The sequence below is a fragment of the Zootoca vivipara genome, chromosome 5 (genome assembly GCF_965207765.1).
Source record: "Zootoca vivipara chromosome 5, rZooViv2.hap1.1, whole genome shotgun sequence".
NCBI classification, from domain to species: Eukaryota; Metazoa; Chordata; class Lepidosauria; order Squamata; family Lacertidae; genus Zootoca; species Zootoca vivipara.
This window is the reverse complement of record NC_142588.1, coordinates 49,799,139-49,812,687: the sequence shown is the minus strand read 5'-3', so window position 1 is coordinate 49,812,687 and position 13,549 is coordinate 49,799,139.

Genomic DNA, 13,549 nt, shown 5'->3' with positions numbered 1-13,549 from the left:
TGCAATTGCAGGCTTGCCATTGTTAATGTCAGTGCATCCGTCAGATGACTGAAAAGTAATGTGGGACGTCAGTTCCTCAAACGACCACATTGCTTATGCTGTCCATTCTTTCCCAGCTTCACTGTAGGCAGTTTTGTGTGTGTAAGGAAGGCAGGTTGCTTTTCCTAGCAAATTCCATACTGGCCAACCAACAACTCTTTTATAATTCAGCCTCCAGCCAAATCACTGTGTTTTGGAAAGTATGAGTTAAGACAGGGGTAGGCCCAATTGCCTTGTCAGTCTGGCCCATGGATGGTCCAGGAATCAGCGTGTTGTTACATGAGTAGAATGTGTCCTTTTATTTAAAATGCATCTCTGGGTTATTTGTGGGGCCTGCTTGGTGTTTTTACATGAGTAGAATGTGTGCTTTTATTTAAAATGCATCTCTGGATTATTTGTGGGGCATATAATCCCACATTTCTCCCAAAAAAATTATAGTCCGGCCCACCACATGGTCTGAGGGATGGTGGACTGGCTCATGGCTGAAAAAGGTTGCTGACCCCTGAAGTTAAGAGTCTTTTCTCTGCTTTCAGGATGACTGAAAATCAATGTGAGTGACAGTTTTGTATCCTTTTTTCACAGGTGATTATGTGTCTCACCTCAACGAAGTTTGCAGAACTGGAAAAGCACGCTACACCCTGACAGTTCCTCTTTTCTTCTGTCTTTATTTTTCGAGTCACTGGAACTTCCTGAGCTAAAATACACACCAAATAACCGTGACCTAGATTCTTTTTCTCACCAAGGCTGGCATAACCCGTTAGGTCACCTGGGGAAGTGGGAGAACTGATATTAGCAAAAGGAAATAAGAAATTAAACCCGCTTCTCTCTGAAGGTTAAAATTCAGGAGCGGCATTTCGAAACGAAGTACTGAAAGTTCAAAACACCAAATATATATAGAGAAAAGCATGCCATAGACATAGAGCAACAGCCAATGTGATGTCCTCCAGATGTTCAAGACTACCATTCCCATCGAGATAAGGACAATAGAGATTTTAAGAAAGAATGGGAACCATTTATGTGATATCTACAGAAACAATGTAAAGATCTGGAATCACTAGCAGGTATTGACTAAACACTTACAATCAACAAAATTAAATACAGGAATCATAAGGATGATGTGATATCAGAAGAGCTTAATGATAATTAAGTTGAAGATTGTTGAATTAAGATATGTTAAAGTAAGCAGGAGAAGTTAAGATGTAAAAGAATCCAGAAGAGGAAGTTGAGGGAAGTTTGGGGGGGGGGTTTCCCAGGAATTGGGTTTTTATGTTTTGTGTGATTTGATATGTTATTTGAATGTTTAAAATGAAAAATTTAATAAAAATTATTTTTTTTAAAAAAGACTACCACTCCCATGGTCAATGGTCAGAGTTGATGGGAGTTGTAGGCCAGCAATATCAGGAGGGCACCACATTGGAGAGAGATCGCTGCCAGTTTGGAACTGCTAATGATTTAAAAAACAAACATCTCATGTTTAAATTTTAAATTAATTATTTTAAATTAAACTAATTAAATTTTGATTTTCCAAGTCCTGCAGCTTTGATGTACTCTGCATCCTGTAATTCAGTAGTGGGGAACCTTTAGGGCCGGATGCAGATGTGGGTGACTTTTACCATGCAAAAGCCAGAGATTTCTTTACCCCCAAACCACCATCTTCCTGGTTCTAGGCAACAAAATGGCACAATCATAGCTCAAAGAGACATTTCAGCCAGCAAAAGCAGTCAAGGAGAGTGTGGTATGTGGGAGGGGCTGTGGTCTGGGGGGGAGTCTTGAAGGCCAAATAGAGAGCATAGAGGGCCACGTTTAATTCCCAGTCTTGAGTCCCACCCCCCACTCCATCCAGCTGTAATTACATACCGGAAGCTGTAGAGCTTCAGTTTTTAGTTCCTATCCTATAAATTTATTATTAAGTCACCATAAATTACTGGACTTTGATCCCTGGACTCACAAGGACACTCCATTGTCTGCATCTCAAACACATGTGTGGTTTCTACATTTTGATGCTTGCTTTCAGCATCCCTGAGAGGAATAAGTTTGCTGCTGATTTGTCAGAATATCCTCTGGTTGTGCTGACTTGATATTTGCTCTCACTGAGCTCATTAAGCTAACAAGGATTATTTAAGGAATACAAATTATCTGCATTTATAGAGAGAGGATGAATAGGCTTACCTAACTGGTGCATCTGACACTGGGTGCCTCCAGACTGTCACAATTTTGCAGGAGGGAGCCTAGAGTATGAGTTTGTGCAGTTAAGGTGGATCAAAGGGCTCTTCCGTCTTAGTGCAACTAATCCACATTTTTAAAAAAGAACCAGCCTTTTTGTGATTTGAACAATGATGGGCATTAAAACTTCCCCACAAACAAATCAGAATGAATGGCCACTAAAGACCAGATATAATATAAACTCCACATAAGTTTTGTGCAAGCAAATCAGGATGAATGTTGAGTAAACAGGTCTTCTGGGTGGTCTCATGGCCTCTTTAAAAAGACCTGCTATTTACCAGAAGCCACCAAATCACTGCACCTCCAACTCACATCCAACAGAATCAGTCCAGCAAGTTACTGTGGTCAATAGCATCAAAAGCTGCTGAAAATCAAGGAGGAGCAACAGAAGCCCCTTTTCAAATAAAGGTCATTAAGGAGATTTTAGTTTGACATTTTAGTCAAACTAGGTTGGGAGCCAAATTGAAATTGGTTTAGATAATCATTTCCAGTGTTCCCCCCCCCCTAAACAAATGTTTAGGTGTACTCTCAGTTTCCAACTCATATTGAAATACTGCCCCTCCATGAGGCCAAACTTAGATTCACAAAATGTTTAGGGGTATGCGTACCCCCAGAAAAAAAATCACTGATCAATTCCATCCAAAAGCATCTGACGTTGGACAGGAGCCAACTACTCTCTTGAAGCAATGCTAGCAACTGTACAGTAGTTATCCCAGATGTCTGGGTCCAAGGTGGGTTTGGTAAGCAGCAAGTACACCACAGTCTCTTTAATGCCCAGGGGCACCCCTCCTTTCTATAAATATGTATATGGACACACACCAAGAGGGTGTGGCTGGCCTCAAATGTCTTATCCAGGTCCTCAGGCTGCAATAGCTGAAAAAGGCTTGACAGCCATCTGCCAGGAATGCTTTGATGGTGTTTCCTGCTTGGCAGGGGGTTGGACTGGATGGCCCTTGTGGTCTCTTCCAACTCTATGATTTTATGATTCTAACTTCTAATGTGATGCTACTTTGGACGCCACTGCAGATGTGCTAGCCAGTGAATCAAATGCTGATTCAGTGGTTGGTCATGTACTTCCCCTGCATCCTTCAGTTCAAGAGCCCAATTATTTTCTCATTCAATTGAATGTTGGTTTGCCAGCTTGGTTTGCTTTAAAAAAAAAAAGAAAAGCACACAAGACAATACATCTTTAGAAGGTTTTAGTTGCTCCCGGGACGAATGGTGAGTTCATCACCCAGCGGCACAGACTAGTCATTGCATACACAGCTGAGTTTTGCTGAAAACAGGTAGAACTACTTATCTTAAGATTGAACCTGATGATGAGGTTGTGTGAACAAAATGCAGTGAGTGTGCATCCAGAGGCACACTTCTGCTCAATTTATATGCATTCTTATGCAGCCTAGTTGTCAGGGACTGGCTGGACACGGAGGAGTGGTGGCTGGATAGCGATGAGTGGGCAGCGGGAGAAGGGGGACTGAAAACTGACTTGGAAGAAGGGATCAGTGAACTGTGGGAGCCTGTTACAGACAGGACTTCATTGAAGGTCAGACAAAGGAGAAGCTGCAGGGTTGGAGGGAGCGATAGGTCAGGTCCCGCTCCTTTGTCTCCCAAGACCAGAAGAGGATTGAAGCAGGAGGAGCAGAAACAGGTTACACACAGGCGGACTCTTTGCCTGCTTGCACACAGCTTGGATTGGGGAGATACATAAGCCAAGGTCAGGGGCGGGGCCTCTCTGTTGCGCCAACTGCCTCATTGGTGCACACCTAGGAGTAGCTGAGAGATGGAGGACTGGCGGACATGGCTTCTCCTAACTTGTAAGTGTACTTTGGACAATAAAGAATTGATTCCTCCCTCTGGACATTCCATACCTGGCAGTACCACAGAGACACTAGAATTTCCACCTGTGACAAGATAATCATTATGTATCCCCAGATCTACTAAAAGTCTGTACAGTACAGTGGTACCTTGGTTTTCATACATCTTGGTTTGCATACATTTTGGGTTACACACACATCAAACCCGGAAGTGTGTGTCCTTTTTTTGGATTACAACCCATTTTTTTTTATTACGAACAATTTTTTTGGGGGGGGAGGCCCCATTGGCGAAAGCGCACCTTGGATTACAACCTGCTTTGGTTTACAAACAGACCTCCGGAACGGATTATGGTTTACAACCAAGGTACCACTGTAATTGGTTAGCACTATGCATAAGAGGTTGGTAGGTGTTGTTTCTATATCAGCAGAACCCATAAGGCTTTGGACTTTGCTTTCCATAAAGCTCATGCCCTTTAAGGAAATTTGAAAAACTTGTTCACACATCCTTCACAACACATTCAAAAAGCATAGCAAGAGTCATTTCTGAAATACCTTTCTTACTGTCAGATTTTAGACTTACTGAGACTAAGACTATGCATTGTTCCATCTTGAGCATGGAATGTCATGTATTCAATTTGAGCCAATTTGCAACCAGCCTGCTTAGGAAGCACTTTCCAGCTCCTGGTTTCTGGGAATGCTCCCAGTGTGGCCCTATGCGGGAGAAATTTGGGTATCTCATCTGCCACAACTTCTTAAAAACAGAGATTAATAGCTTGCCACAAATCCTACCCTAGCGGCAGTATTAAATTTGGAACCGAAGAGCTTCTAAGCTTCACATTATTATCACGCTCTGCCACTCAGTCTTTAGCATTAAAGACTCTGATAAAAGTTAATCGCTTATATAGTGTAACATATCCACCCAAAAGCAAGATGATATCCTGATGAATCATCAGCATGCTTTGGTCATAGTGACCTGAAGAGGAACTGTCTCTTGAGGTTAATGGGTCCCCATGATCCAATCAATGCTTAGCCCCAACTTCCAGCCTTAATTCCAAATTGTATTCTATGTGAAATGGAAGCCTTCTCCGAGATAAGGCCCTTTAAAACACTTTAAAGGCTATATAATCTACTGGAAGTACTTAGTGGATAGAAGGCCTCATTATTATACTTCTACAGGTAAAGCTGAGCTGGGGAGTGGGAAGCATGATGATGCAGAGAGACATCTCTCTCAAACAACCCTCTAGGCACAACATAGCACCTTATGGCATTAAATACAATTTTTTCCTATTAGCTGCTCTTCAGTTAGAAACCATGTAGTTGTGTAAACAGCCAAACCTCCCCAAATTCAGATATACAGGAAAGATTATTAGATCATGTGATTTTTCTTAGCTCTGCATAAATTTCCTTAGAGCCAGTGCGATTTGGTGGACACTGGACTAAGGAAAGCTGTGTGCAGATTTTAGTTCAAATGGTGGAACCACTGAAAAAGGAAAGAGGAGGCAAAACATAAATTATCCAGGCTTGTACAAACTTATCAAGCACAATTCCTGGTGTGCTTTGAGAAACTGCCAAGAGCAAAACTGGAAGACTCATCCATGTGATTGGTGCCCTTTAGGCAGTAACAACCAGCATGGCACAACTGCAGAGCCAGGGTCACTACAGCTTACCTGCGTGGTCCTGGGGGTGGGACAGGGTGGCAGGGGTTTGGGGTTGCACAGACACATCAGCAGGAGCACCAGGTTGGCTCAGTGCATCCCTGACCTCATCAACACCTTGCCCCACCCCTTCACCATCCAGGTAAACTGCAGCAGTGTCAGGAGGTTGGCTTCAAGCCATGACATCAGGCTGCCATTAGCTCATTTTAGTTGCCTTTGTTTAAACTTGTGTCTCTGGCCTCCTGGTTTGTATTTGTATGGCATTATGGACATTTAAAGAGGTACAAGCACAAATGCCCTTTAGCCACTGTTCCCTGTCCTTGGGATTTAGTGTCTGTTTTTCTATCTACTCCAGGGGTAGGCAAACTCAGGCCCGTGGGCCGGATGCGACACAATCGCCTTCTAAATCCGGCCCGCGGATGGTCCAGGAATCAGCATGTTTTTACATGAGTAGAATGTGTGCTTTTATTTAAAATTCATCTCTGGGTTATTTGTGGGGCCTGCCTGGTGTTTTTACATGAGTAGATTGTGTGCTTTTATTTTAAATGCATCTCTGGGTAGGGTTGCCAGACTCAATAGAGGACAGGACTTCTGTGCCTTTAATTGTCCTGCTCTCTTTTGAGTCTGGAAACCTTAAAGAGAAACCAGCAGACCCTTTGCTTGGAAATTAAACAAAGGGTCTGCTGGTTTCTCTTTAAGGTTTCCAGACTCAAAAGAGAGCAGGGCAATTAAAGGCACAGAAGTCCTGTCCTCTGTTGAGTCTGGCAACCCTATCTCTGGGTAATTTGTGGGGCATAGGAATTCGTTCATTTTTTCCCTTCAAAATATAGTCTGGCCCACCGCATGGTCAGAGGACGGTGCACCGGCCCACGGCTGTAAAAGGTTGCTGACCCCTGATCTACTCTGTCTCATTCACTCACAGTTGTTCTAGGATTTCCATCAGCACCACTTCCTCCCCAAGTCCTTGGGATCTTAGTCTCTCTGATTATTATCATGCTTGGCCTTCCCTTCCGTCAGCTCAGCTGCCACACCCTGTTCCTTCCTTCTGTCTGTGCATAACTGTGGGGCTTCTTGTTCCTCAGATGTTACTTAAGGGTCATGCATCTCTCTGCCTCTTAAGTCCTACAGAACTTGCTGTATGTTTTAGGACGCAGGCTGGATTCACCATTTGGAATGTTGCTAGGGTTTTTGCCTTTGTAATCATTTTTTCTTATCGGCTCCAGCAAATCTCACAAGTTCTTAAAATATCCAGGCCAGGGCAATAATTTTGCAGGAGCATCTACAAGCATGTTCTAGAATGCAAACTTTGTGATATATTTCTCTGCCTCACACGTGTAGGAAAATGTCTGTATTAGTAGAAAGAGTTGTAAAAATTGCAAAAAAATGTGCATATTCAACCAAATTGCATAGATAAATGGGGAAATTAGAAGAAATGCACAGTAAAATGCTAATGAATTTTTGTGAAGACTTGTTTTTTGGAAAACCCGACAAACCATGTGGAAATGTGAATTGCATTTAAGCTTGAAAAAATGAGAAACTGAAACTGACTGATTTACCCATCGCTCTGCAAATGAAAGACGATAAACCAGGAAAATTTAATCAATGGGCAGTTGGGCTGCTTTGCAGGTGCATTAGCCATATTTTGTTTGCATATGCAGCCTCCTCTTCAGGATTAGGGAAGTGGTGGATTCCTCAAGAGTCAATAAATTCCTTCATAAATCCTCCATAATCCTGCGGCTTTTGCACTTTTAAAAAGATGCTATAAGAGGCAAGCACTATGAGGCTAATTCTATGGCAAAAGAAGTCAGGATATGGTGGTGATCAGGTGTGACGGAGATGGAGAGGGACTCAGCTAAATTAACTACTTCTTTTGTTGGAACAAATGCAGCTATCTGCCTGTCATTATATCTTACGGGTTTTTTGTGTGGATTTTACACATCAGGAATTTGGCTTCAGGACCATCCATTTGCTGAGCTGACTCACAGCCAAGTCTGCAGTGTGTGAAAGCGTGCTCATTCTCTCTGCTGAGCAGATACTGACCATTGTCGTAGGAGGGACAAAATTCAGCTGCATGACTCACTGCCTTTAAAAATAATAATAATACAGTTCTTATTTTGTTACATTCATTATCTTAGGTCTTAGTCTGCTTGATTCTTTGTTGTTTATTATTATTATTGCAGCGGAAGGAAAGATAAAAAGGAATGTAATTTTAGCAGCTGCCCGTCCCAATTTTATAACAATCTGTAAACAGCTCCCTAACCACGTCTCTATCCTATAAAGAAGAATGTTATCCATTTGCATGAACGTTTAAAAACCAAGCCCCGTATTGCAGATATGCTTAAAATGATAAATGCTTGCAAATTTGGAAATGAACACTGAGGAGGAGAGCATCATAAAGGTAAAGGTAAAGGGACCCCTGACCATTAGGTCCAGTCGTGACCGACTCTGGGGTTGCGCGCTCATCTCGCATTATTGGCCGAGGGAGCCGGCGTACAGCTTCCAGGTCATGTGGCCAGCATGACTAAGCCGCTTCTGGAGAACCAGAGCAGCACATGGAAACGTCGTTTACCTTCCCACTGTAGCGGTTCCTATTTATCTACTTGCATTTTGACGTGCTTTCGAACTGCTAGGTTGGCAGGAGCTGGGACCAAGCAACGGGAGCTCACCCCGTCACAGGGATTCGAACCGCTGACCTTCTGATCAGCAAGCCCTAGGCTCAGTGGTTTAACCACAGTGCCACCTGGGTCATAGCATTCTTCAAATATCTGAAGGGTAAAGACTTGTTCTACCTTCCACTGTCAGAGGCTTCATGCTTCTGAATACCAGTTGCTGGGAATCGCAGGTGGGGAGAGTGCTGTTGTGCTCATATCCAGCTTGCAGGCTTCCCACTGCCATTTGGTTGGCCACTGGGAGAACCAGATGTTGGAATCGATGGGCCATTTGCCTGATCCAGCAAGACTCTTCTTATGCTATGTTGTTCTCTGCTGCCCCAGAGGGCAGGCCTAGTTCTAATGGACTTAAGTGACAGGAAGGGATTTTGGTTGAACATTAGGAGAAACTTGTAAATGGTAAGGGCAGTTCAACAATGGACCCTGTTCCCTGGGTGGGGGGAGATGTCTTCCTTGCCAAAAGTCTTTAAGCAGAGGCGGGCCAGCCCTTTGTTCTGGCTGTCTTGAGCAGGGTGTAGGCTTAGGACCTGTTTACAATTCTCCCTCCAACTCTCTGAATCTTCCTCATTGGATTGTGGTTTTTTTTGGGGGGGGGTTAAAGGAGATTTCTAGAAACATATATTTCAGCAACTTTGAAGTTCTCCAGAGCATACTGATAACCACCATCTCTAGTTTCTCAGGATTCCTCTTTTGACTTCTACCATGTTGGCACTCACTCCTTGTTTGCAATTATAGGGAATGATAAGCAGATATACTGGGTCAGTCTTGCTCATTGTCAGCAATTGCACCCACAACAGGTACTGAATCAACGAACTGAGGAGTGGGTGGTGGGAACTTAGCTTTGATGCTAGCCATACCTGCCAAGACAGCTTCCTGCTAGAACAGGTCTGTAAATCAGACTTGAAAAGGGCTTCCTTCCATGCCAGGCTTCCTTGATGATCTGAACAATAAACAGACCTTCTTTTGCTCTTAACAGCGTTGTGATTTTATCAGTGTCCCAAGAACCAAATTGGCATCTCTCTTTTTCCTTGCACAAACTTTAAGACGCAGATAACTACCGGTAATCACTTTTGGCCTTGAAATAGGGGAAAAATTCTTCTTCCTTAATGCATTTATTAAGTCTACCAGCTACTCAAGCATTAGCAGTTTTCCTTCTCTCTGCCCCTTCCCACCCTGAGTTGCCAAATAACTGGAAAAAGTTGTCCTGACCTGCTCTTTCGCATTTACAGCAGTGTGGCATCAAGATTGCTATGGAGGCAAGTGAGTTTACTCTTGAAGTGCCTTGCAAACAATTCACAGTCTAAATCGCTATTCCCTAGAGTTGATGTTAACAGATACAAAAAAAGAGAGAAGAAAAAGTAGAGAATGCGATGGAGGCAGAGAAATGGGCCTTTTTCACCACCTTCACTGCCACAAAGTTATTCCCGCCCCGCCCCCCACTCATGCTCACAGTTGGCTTCATGGTACGACTTTCACCACTTGCCCCCTAGCCATTGTCCAGCTTGTTTCATCGCCCTTCATTCACTGATATGCCAATGTGCAGAATGGGCTCCACAGCGCCAGAGACAGCACTCAGGCCAGGAGTCCAAGGCATTCACTGTTTCACAGCATGAGAAAGGCTTCAGCATGATCACCTGCTCTCTCTACTGGAAAGGGTCACAAGCAGATAAACAATTGTTATATAGAAGGGCAGAATACACATAAAACTGCAAGCTCCCTCAACAACCCGTAATAACTTCCACAAGGACGATTCCTGGGAGAACAAAATCAAGCCATAATTTAATCAGCTGTTTCCCGATCCTCTTTGACATAGACAAGAATTTTGCCACCCTGATCTGATTTGCTGGAGTTTTATCTCTTAACTCATGCAAAAACTTACTGACCTACCAGGTAAGGAGAACAGAAAAGGAGCAACGAGCTGGTTATTAATTCCAAAATAAATATTGCAAAAAAGGAGATGACTCACAGCTTCCACTTCATCATCATTAAATCATTACATGGAAACACTCTCGAAGTCATTGAAAGGCCCACATACTGCCCCAATAAAACCTGGGAAGGCAGGAGAACTTTTAGGGTGGGATCCAGACTTAGTCATGGTTAGAGAAGGCCCACTGAAATCAGTGGGACATAAGCTCACAAGGAGTAACTGAAATACCATTGATTTCAAGGTGCAAATATGAGTAAACCTGGATCCAACTTTAATCCATCAAAATAAAATATTAAAACACAATAAATGCAAATAGACTAAAAATGTTAAAGGAATCCATTTAATATCAAAGGCCAGTGTTTGCGAGTTGTTGTTTTTTAAATAAAAAAACCCCATTTAAGATCTGTATGAAATGTTTTGATTTGAAGATGTCAGAATCAATTAGTTACAAATCTTCATTTCTTTGCTGCCTGGTGTCTAAAATGTACAGAGTAGATTTAAGACAAGCACTTATTACTTTCTTGTGTAAAATAAAAAAAATTCCTTCAGTAGCACCTTAAAGACCAACTAAGTTTTTATTTTGGTATGAGCTTTCGTGTGCATGCACACTTCTTCAGATACTTTCTTGTGTGGCGTCTATCAGTCTGCGGAGCCCTGGGATATTGGGAATACATGATGTCCCAGTGACTCTCAGTGCACAGTGGTATAGGTGTAATTACAATCTCAATATATTTTTGACCATTAGTTTGCAATTAACACACCTCTAACTTCCTTCCGATTTGATCGCTGCAGTTGAGAAACTGGGTCAGTAGCTGTGGATTGTTACACAAGCTAGAGCTGATGGTTTTATGTTTAATAGTCACCTCAGGCTTTCTCTCTATGAAATATTCAGCGCATTCATGTGTGGCAATGATGTAATTATAAGGCTGCAAAGGTAAGGGCAGCACACTTTGGGAAAGTAAAACAGTACAGTGGTGCCTCGCTAGACGAATTCAATTCGTTCTGTGAGTCAATTCGTTTTGCGAAAAATTCGTCTAGCGAATCCCATAGGAATGCATTGAATTTTATTTGTTTTTGCCCATAGGAACGCATTAATTGAATTTCAATGCATTCCTATGGGAAACCGCAATTCGCTAGACGAATTTTTCACAAAACGATTTCGTCTTGCAAGCAACCTCCGCTCGAAAAAATCTATTCATTAAGTGAAAAATTCGTCTTACAGGGCATTCATCTAGCGAGGCACCACTGTACAGGAAGCAGCATCGCAGGATGAGTTCCAGGGAGGGCATCATCCAGGGAGGGTGTCGCTTGTTCCTATTTTCCTGATGGGGCTCCCGTGCCTTTAAGCAGCTAAGCAATAGGAAGAAATTTAACTGTGCGCATTTACATACTAGGTAAGCCACACCACTAGTCATCACATACAGCTCCCAAGTTAAAACAGTACAATGCATCATCAGAGATCTACAGCCTCTCCTGGACAATGACAGCTCCCTTTCTCAAGCTCTGGGAGGTAGACCTTTCATTGCCTACAGACAGCCACCCAATCTTAAACAACTCCTCACCCACAATAATACAACCACCAGACTTAACATGGACACTGGTACCAGAGCCTGCAATAAACCCAGATGCCAACTTTGCTGCCACATACACCCGGACAACATCATTACTGGCCCCAACAACATCCAACATACCATCTCAGGACTATTTAATTGCTCATCTTCTAACATTGTGTATGCCATCAAATGCCAACGGTGCCCTTCAGCTCTCTATATTGGACAAACAGGCCAAACCCTACGCCAAAGGATAAATGGACATAAATCTGACATCAGGAACCATAAGACTGAAAAACCAGTAGGAGAACGCTTCAATCTCCCAGGACATTCTATACAAGATCTCAAAGCAGCTGTTTTATTACAGAGAAATTTCAGGAACAGACTGGAAAGAGAAGTTGCTGAATTGGAAATCATTACCAAGCTTAAAACCATGGAAGCACCTGGGATGAATAGAGACATCGGATTCTTATCTCATTATGCATGATCAAGCTTTCTTTAGCACCTCAGCCCAGGACTAATTGCAGCCATCAGCAGCCATTAACAGCCATCTACAGGTTTACCACTCCCATCAGCCCATCACCCATTCCCACCCACCCCCACCACCCTCTGTATATATATAGGGTCTGACACTTCTGTTTCTAGTGTATCTGAAGAAGTGTGCATGCACACGAAAGCTCATACCAAAATATAAACTTAGTTGGTCTTTAAGGTGCTACTGAAGGAATTTTTTTATTTTGCTTCGACTCAGACCAACACGGCTACCTACCTGTAACAACAAGAAGAAAGTTGACAATCCTAATGCAGAGAGGGGCTGATTCTGGATGCAGAGTTCATGTTTGGTTTTGAAGCTGGGGGGGGATGTACGTTTTGGGGAAAGGCTACTCCACCTTTCAAGGTTGTCTGGCAAGCAGAAATTCAGCAGGGAATGCTTTCCATGATCTGCAGCGGCAGTGATGGGAAAAGCTTTGCCTGCTGCTACCTCTACTGGCAGAGGCAGTAAGTAGTTCAGTGGTAGAGCATCTGCTTTGCATGCAGACGGTCCTAGGTTTTTATTTTTATTTTATTGCTACCCTGCCCACCTGACTGGGTTGTCCCAGCCGCTCTGGGTGGCTTCCAACACATATAAAAACATAATAAAATGTCAAACATTAAAAAAAACACCTATACAATCTCGGCTTCAATCCCTAGCGTCTCCAGGTAGAGCTGGCGATCACCCCCTGCCTGAAACCCTGAAGAGCTGCTGCCAGTCAGTGCAGGCAATACTGCGTGACATGGACCAGTGGTTTGACTCAGCATGAGGCTGCTTCCTGTGTTCCCATGCCTTTGGGGAGAGCGGTGTTGCATTCAGTTCCTGCTTGCTCATTTCCCATAGGTACCTGGCTGGTTGCTGTGAGAACAGGATGCTGGACTGCATAGGCCACTGGCCTGACACAGCAGGGGTCTCTTTCTCACACAGCTGTTAAAGACACAGGAGACCAGCTTTGGCGCAGGGCGGGGCAAGGGACCCTATTTATTTTCAAAGTGGGAATTGGGTTATCTACATGCAGACATCAATGAGCGCCAAATGGGAGGGTGAACTCGGAGGAGGGTTTGGCAACAGGGACAAAACAATACCCTTGCAAAACAATATTGAAGGTTTGGAACCAATTACCTATGGGTGTTACGGGCT